At 39.0% G+C, this 7,376-nt stretch overlaps 2 protein-coding genes across 2 annotated transcripts in view; both read right to left on the bottom strand.

The window, feature by feature from the left end:
- Positions 1–1,645, bottom strand: part of LOC310989724 (NLR family CARD domain-containing protein 3-like) — a gene marked incomplete at its 3' end in the record, with an annotated part of 35,846 nt that extends 34,201 nt beyond the window's left edge. The window contains exon 1 of the mRNA XM_083976871.1: positions 1,515–1,645. The remainder of the gene's footprint in view (positions 1–1,514) is intronic.
- The window catches only part of LOC310989777 (NLR family CARD domain-containing protein 3-like), a gene marked incomplete at its 3' end in the record, with an annotated part of 219,808 nt that overhangs the window by 69,773 nt on the left and 142,659 nt on the right, over positions 1–7,376 (bottom strand). The window lies entirely within an intron of this gene.

The raw sequence follows: 7,376 nt of genomic DNA, 5'->3' as shown, positions 1-7,376 counted from the left end.
CTTGCGGGGCCATTGTCGGTCTCCCTGGGTTAGTTTTGCGTCTTGCGGGCTTCCATGGCAGCCCTTTCCCTCTCAGGGTTGGCCCTAGCGCCTTGCGGGGCCTTCTCCTGTGAATTGTATCTATTGTATATTTGTACATAGTTCGTGTGTTGCACGTTGTGGTGTGGGATTGTGGCTGCACCATCTCCTCACGGGGTGTCTTAAAGATCTATCCCGTACATATGGAATATGTAACTGAGTGGAGAGATAGTCTTGAGACGATAGAGAACGTATGGTTACATTGTAACCTTGGTTCTCTGAGTGAGAGACTATCTCTCCAGACCTTAGGCCGCTCGGAGACACGTTTCGATCAAACTATCAGTGATTACACGCCAGCACAGGCGCTTTATAGCAACGCAATGGGGCGTGGCCAGGCAAGCCGGTGTGTCTTAAAGAAAGTTTTCACATTAAGAGGTGAAATAAACAGAGGATTCAGAGCTCAGCTGTCTGACTTAAGTTCCCTTAACTTTCCCCTTAGCTGTCTGTTCACACACACACACAGAATAACAGTGTGTTAAAGGGATAGTTCACCCAAAATTCAAATTTCACTCATTATCTACTCACCCTCATGTCAACCAAGAGCTGTGAGAATTTTCAGAGTCCTCCGTCCCTTCTCTGAGTTACGGGGGAGTCCGCGCAGCAGTATTTGTCCATATAATGGTTGTCAATGGACACCAACTTTCTTTGTCCAAAAAGACACACCAAAAAACATCCAAATACCTCCATAGTGCTCGTCTGTAATGTCCCTCTTGTCTTGAAGCCCCGACATGAGAAATTTGTCCGCCGGTCAGTGCAAATCACGCAAGATTGGCACTGACACAGGAAGAGCAGTGAACCGAGACACTGGGAGCTTCCGCTACGAACAAGCTTAAAATATAGACTTATTTAATTTTTTTCGGAACAATTTCTCATGTCGGGGCTTCAGTACAAGAGGGACATTACAGACGAGCACTATGGAGGTATTTGGATGTTTTTTGGTGTGTCTTTTTGGACGAAGAAAGTTGGTATCCATTGACAACCATTATATGGACAAATACTGCTGCACGGACCCCCCCGTAACTCAGAGAAGGAACGGAGGACTCTGAAAATTCTCACAGCTCTTAGTCGTCATGAGGGTGAGTAGATAATGAGTGAAATTTGAATTTTGGGTGAACTATCCCTTTAACAGTTTTTATTTCTCATATCAGCGTTTTGTACTAAAACTGTATATTTTTAAACCTGGTCCCAGTGTGAGTAAATCTCCAAACGCTGCCTCAGAAAAAACTAAACGGATCTTTAGTGAAACGATGACATCATAGCCTCACCTGTCTCTAACCTGTAACCTGGGCAACACCGCTGGACGTAGAAACTACAACAACAACAACAACAACAACAATGGCGGATTACTGTAAAACTACTCTGACTCTTCTTCCCTTCACTTCACAGGGACTGAGACTTAACGGTGAATAATAATAATAATGTTGTTAAACACTCACCTGCTGCAGCTCTTACTCCTTCTTCTTCTTAAAATGGCGTCTGAACTAAATACTTTCACTTTCTCTCGCTCTTCCTCCTCACCTGTCTCATATCCACACCTCAGTCTGGGGCGGAGCCAGGCAGCCAGCTCACCTGAGGGAGTCACAGCACAGCAAGCCTCTAACTTTAAAAACTTTAAAAATTCCTAACAAACCAATCGTAGGCTACCTGCTACAGTTTGACAGAAAGAGAACCTTTATAGAACGAATTGCCTTGTTGTTTACACATTTATTTTCTATGACGTATCCAAATATGTCACAGGTAAAGCATTTCTCATCAGATTTATTTTTTCTCTTTTTTTTTTATTTGACCATGATTTTTTTTTTTAACCTTTGTTTAACCAGGCAGAATCATTCAGAACGAGTTCTTATTTACGATGATGGCCTGACAATGATGATTTTGAATGATTTCTGCAGTGATCTAATGTCTACCTTTGTCAATTCTGGTTGACTGTTCAATATTAATATCATAATTTGAGAACATACTTATCACAAATGTGAACGCCCCCCCCCCCCCATCACAAATGTGCCCCCCACCCCCACCCCCCCCCCACTTGCTCTCACATTGTCACATTGTTAACTCCTTAAACACAGAACATTGTAGTAGGATAAGTGTTGAGCTTTGCAGCTTTAACTCGCTGAACTCAGAGAATAAGTAGTTGACGGAAGCAGAGATATTCTTTAGCACATGAGCATATTTATTAGAGACTAGCACACACTCACACACTTCCCTGTGTCATGGTGGAATTCACTTCAGCTTCCCCAGAATAGAAAAACAACACACGCTGGGCGTTGCTTAAACAGAATGTGATGACATAACATGAGCTTCTGACCTTTACACTTATGACTCACATTACTACACAGTCTTATGTGTGTGAATAATAACCAGAGTAGCTACACCAAATAAAATAATGTCTCTTAACATTAAGGTTTTCTACCTTAAACTTACATCATGTAACCTGATCTTATCTGTGACTCTCCAAACACAAACTTTACAAACTTCTCAACTTTAACTCTGTTGCAGGTTTTGTCTTCACATCTGCTGCCATCTTGTCTGTTGGACAATACTTCAAACTTTATTTTTCCTTCGTTATCAGTCGACCTCAGTAAATGATCTTTTTTTTTTTTTGACTGATTGAATGATCTTTAATATCAACGTGTTCACATCTCTACTCACAGCTTCTTCTTTTATTGTGAAGACAAACAACACAAGACACATGTGGTGTTAACAAGAATAAAAGACAAACAAAAAAAACATACAAGAAAATACAGAATGAGAAAAGGAAAAACTACATCAATAACAATAATGATAAATAATAGTAATAAAAATAATAATAAATACACAATAAAAGGATTATTAATAAACATTGATAAACATAGTGAGTAATAGAAGTAATAGAGTGATGAGAGGTTTCATGTGTGAGAGAGGAGAAAATAAAGTAAAAAAAAAAAAAAAAAAAAAAGAGGCTTAATAGCCTGGTAATATTAACAATAATAATAGTTGCTACAATAACAGTAGTAATAGCAATAGTTAAACAAACAAACGACCAAAAAAGAGAGAGAAAGAAGTAAAGGAGAGAGAGAGGAAGAAAGAAACAAACCAACAACAACAAAGCTTCTTTGCTAATGCTACTGTTCCTTGGTTATCTTCATAAACCATAGGTGGTGTGTAGCTGAGTCAGTATTTAGATTTAAAGCAGATATCACTGGCACGGCCGTTTCGGCTAATGCTGCGTTCAAGGCAGGCTTTTGAAACCGTAAGTTACAGCTTCAAGTCACAACTACGACTTGGTAGCGTTCCAGGTAACCCGTAGCTCGTGTTTTTACCGTCCAGTTGTCTGTGAAAGTTCCCTATAACGGCCACTCGTAACTTCCGACCCGTGAACTCGTACCAGATCGAACTGGTATGACTTCACAGGAAGGAAAATCACAAAGTACGAGTTTCCTTGAACGCACCATGAGTTAGCAGCCCCCGCCCTTGTCAGGCATCAATTGGTCCTCGTGCTACGTCACCACATTCACGCGCATCCCTTGGCTGCACACACAGCCCTTCATGCCGTTCTCTCTCCTCATTGGATAACACTTGTATCCCACAAGGAAAATTTTCTCCTCGGGTTACAGCAGAGCAGAGTGACGGAGAGACTCGTGTTTAGGCTGAAATACTTAATGTAAGTGATTGCTGACGGAAAATAGGACTATTTAGGACTTATATTAACAAAAACATTCCACTGATATCTGCTTTAAAGGGATAGTTCACCCAAAATTCAAATTTCACTCATTATCTACTCACCCTCATGTCAACTAAGAGCTGTGAGAATTTTCAGAGTCCTCCGTTCCTTCTCTGAGTTACGGGGGGGTCTGCGCAGCAGTATTTGTCCATATAATGGTTGTGAATGGACACCAGAGCTCTTCGTCCAAAAAGACACACCAAAAAACATCCAAATACCTCCATACTGCTCGTCTGTAATGTCCCTCTTGTATTGAAGCCCCGACATGAGAAATTGTTCCGAAAAAAATTAAATAAGTCTATATTTTAAGCTTGTTTGTAGCGGAAGCTCCCAGTGTCTCAGTTCACTGCTCTGCCTGTGTAAGTGCAAATCTCACGTGATTTGCACTGACCGGCGGAACAATTTCTCATGTCAGGGCTTCAAGACAAGAGGGACATTACAGACGAGCAGTATGGAGGTATTTGGATGTTTTTTGGTGTGTCTTTTTGGACGAAGAGCTCTGGTGTCCATTCACAACCATTATATGGACAAATACTGCTGCGCAGACCCCCCCGTAACTCAGAGAAGGAACGGAGGACTCTGAAAATTCTCACAGCTCTTAGTTGACATGAGGGTGAGTAGATAATGAGTGAAATTTGAATTTTGGGTGAACTATCCCTTTAATGTGTTTTTAAGTTGATATTATCTATGTGAACTTCAGCTAAAACTAAAACCCACTCCACATATGATTCAGACCAGTGGTAAATATGTTAACCAGCTAAACTGTTGTTGCTGCAGCAGTTTGGTTCAGAGAACGATGGTTCCTGGTTCCAGTTGTTGTTGCAGGTGGGGCGTTAATTAGCGGTGCACCCCCCAAAACGCGCCAAAACGTCGCTGCTGCTGGAAGAGCCGAGACACACGGTGAAACTCTCTCCGTTATTTGTAGATAATATGCTCTTAAAGTCCTTACTTACCATGAATATCACACACACACTGAGTGATGAGGTGGCGGCCATGTTTAAAGTGTGTGTGACTGTGTGTTGTTTTTCTTTGTTCACGGTGAGACGAGGATTTAACGATCTCATCTCATTAGCATACATGTGTTTGTGTTGTAGCTTTGTTCTGTGTGTTTAAAGTTCATCTGCTGTGGATCCAACTGAAACTGCCACTATACGATCTCATGTCTACAGAAATATCTGATTGATTAGTGAACATTCAGTTTGAAACTGGAAACTACAGCTGCATCTCAATAAATCTGAATATCATGGAAAAGTCCATTTACAGTAGTCAAGGCAAGGCATCTTTATTTATATAGCGCATTTCATACCAAGGCAACTCAATGTGCTTTACATAAAGACAAAACATTAAAAAAAAGAAGCATAAGACAGAATAAAAACAAACAAAACACTAAAAACAGAGTTAAAAGCAAGAGCAAATAAAAGTAAAAGAGAAAAAAAAATAGATAAAGTTTTAAGTTCTCAGCTAAGCACGTGAAAAGAGAAATGTTTTTAACCTGGATTTAAAAGTGTTTACAGTTGGGGCTGATTTCAGTTCTGCTGGTAGTTTGTTCCACTTGTTGCAGCATCACAGCTAAATGCTGCTTCACCAATGTCTGGTCTAGTTCAAGTTCAAGTCAAATAACCACAACCAAGTATTGAGTGCATATAGATGGAGAAACTGTTCACAAGACCAATATTTCTGTATTAAAAAAGCTTTTTTTTTTTTTTTTTTTTTTATCTTTTGTAATATTCATTTTTTTTTAGAAACTGAATTTTATGTCTTCATAAAACGTAAGCCATAATGGATCTATATAAAGTGTTAGCTTCACTTTTTGAACTGAATTACTGACATAAATAAACTTTTCCATGATATTCTGATTTATTGAGATGCACCTGTATAAATCTTATTGATTAGTGAACATTCAGTTTGAACCTGGAAACTACAGCTGCATCTCAATAAATCTGAATATCATGGAAAAGTCCATTTACAGTAGTTCAAGTCAAATAACCACAACCAAGTATTGAGTGCATATAGATGGACTAACTTTTCACAAGGCCAATATTTCTGTATTAAAAATGCTTTTAAAAAAAAGAAAAACAATTGGTCTTTTGTAATATAGTTGTTTTTTTTAGAAACTGAATTTTATGTCTGTATTAAACTAAAGCCATAATAATGGATCTATAAAGTGTTAGCTTCACTTTTTGAATTGAATTACTGACATAAATAAACTTTTCCAGGATGTTCTAATATATTGAGATGCACCTTACAACACTGGAGACACAGCGTCACATTTTATCAACAAAAACAAACCTTTATTCATAGAGCACTTTTCATACAAAAGGAAGCAGTTTAAAGTGCTTTATGCAATAAAATAAACAGCAGTCAACATCCTCTGTCATTCAACATTCACAGTTACTCACACACACAAATGTTCTCCATGTAAACGTAGGCACATGCCCCACCACAATCCCTGCTCTAATTCTGCCCCCTAGTGTCCAAACAAGAGAACTCCTCCTACTGGAATCAGCTCCAGGTCAACAAACCGTATCATACAGACATAAATAGGCTTTCCTCCATAAATATAATAAAATGCAGTTACATTAATACATTATGAGTTAAATGTAAATAATTTATCTGCTCACACCATAGAACAGGTTTGTTTCTGTCATTTGTAGCTCAGAGCAATTAAACAGTTATGCATTCAGTGGAACTCATCATTTTAACTCATGTCTAAAAGACACACTTGACATAAATAGTTTCATATTTTACATAAAAACACTTTAGATAAACACACTCATTTAAAATGATTCCACACCCCTGGGCTTAGAGGTTCTGTGAGTGTTAAAGTTTGATTTCACAAAAACATGGGCATCACTAACCATCAACTGTCTGCACAAACATTTATAATAACAGCATGAGCACAGAAAAACAGCAACAGATCAAAGTAGGAGTTTGTTATGCGTTGTATGTAGCATAGTTAAGGTAAAAAAACAAAACAAATCTTGCATAGTTCCTCTTTAACCGTCTTCTCTGTCAGCGATACTGAAGGTTGTGAACAGCACCAACCCGCCCCAGCACCACGGCAACCTTCTCACCAACAGCTGCACACACACAACATTTCCTGTGTCTCTCCCAACACATTCATTATCTCCAAATAAAGTTCAATCCAGTTAACATACAGACACTATCAACAAAAACAAACCTTTATTCATAAAGCACTTTTCATACAAAAGGAAGCAGCTCAAAGTGCTTTATGCAGTAAAATAAACAGCAGTCACAGCCGCTCTCATTCAACATTCACACACACAAATGTACAACATGTAGACACTCACACTTCTCTAAAGTTGAACTAAGAAGTTTCAGTAATTCCTTTGGGGTTTGAGACGACACTCACCTGAAAAACACAGGAAAGAAACAGTGACACAGAGAGACGAGGCTGCTTGAACTGAGTCTTCCATGGTGATGAGGAAAACCCATCCAGACATGCCCCACCACAATCCCTGCTCTAATTCTGCCCCCTAGTGTCCAAACAAGAGAACTCCATCACCTCTAGGTCAACAAACCATATCATACACACATAAATATTCTTTCTTCCAAAAACATATGATGAAATGCA

The sequence above is a fragment of the Trachurus trachurus genome (assembly GCF_905171665.1).
Source record: "Trachurus trachurus genome assembly, chromosome: 8".
NCBI lineage: Eukaryota > Metazoa > Chordata > Actinopteri > Carangiformes > Carangidae > Trachurus > Trachurus trachurus.
The sequence above is the reverse complement of the archived record's forward strand: the minus strand, read 5'-3'. Positions and strand labels throughout refer to the sequence as shown.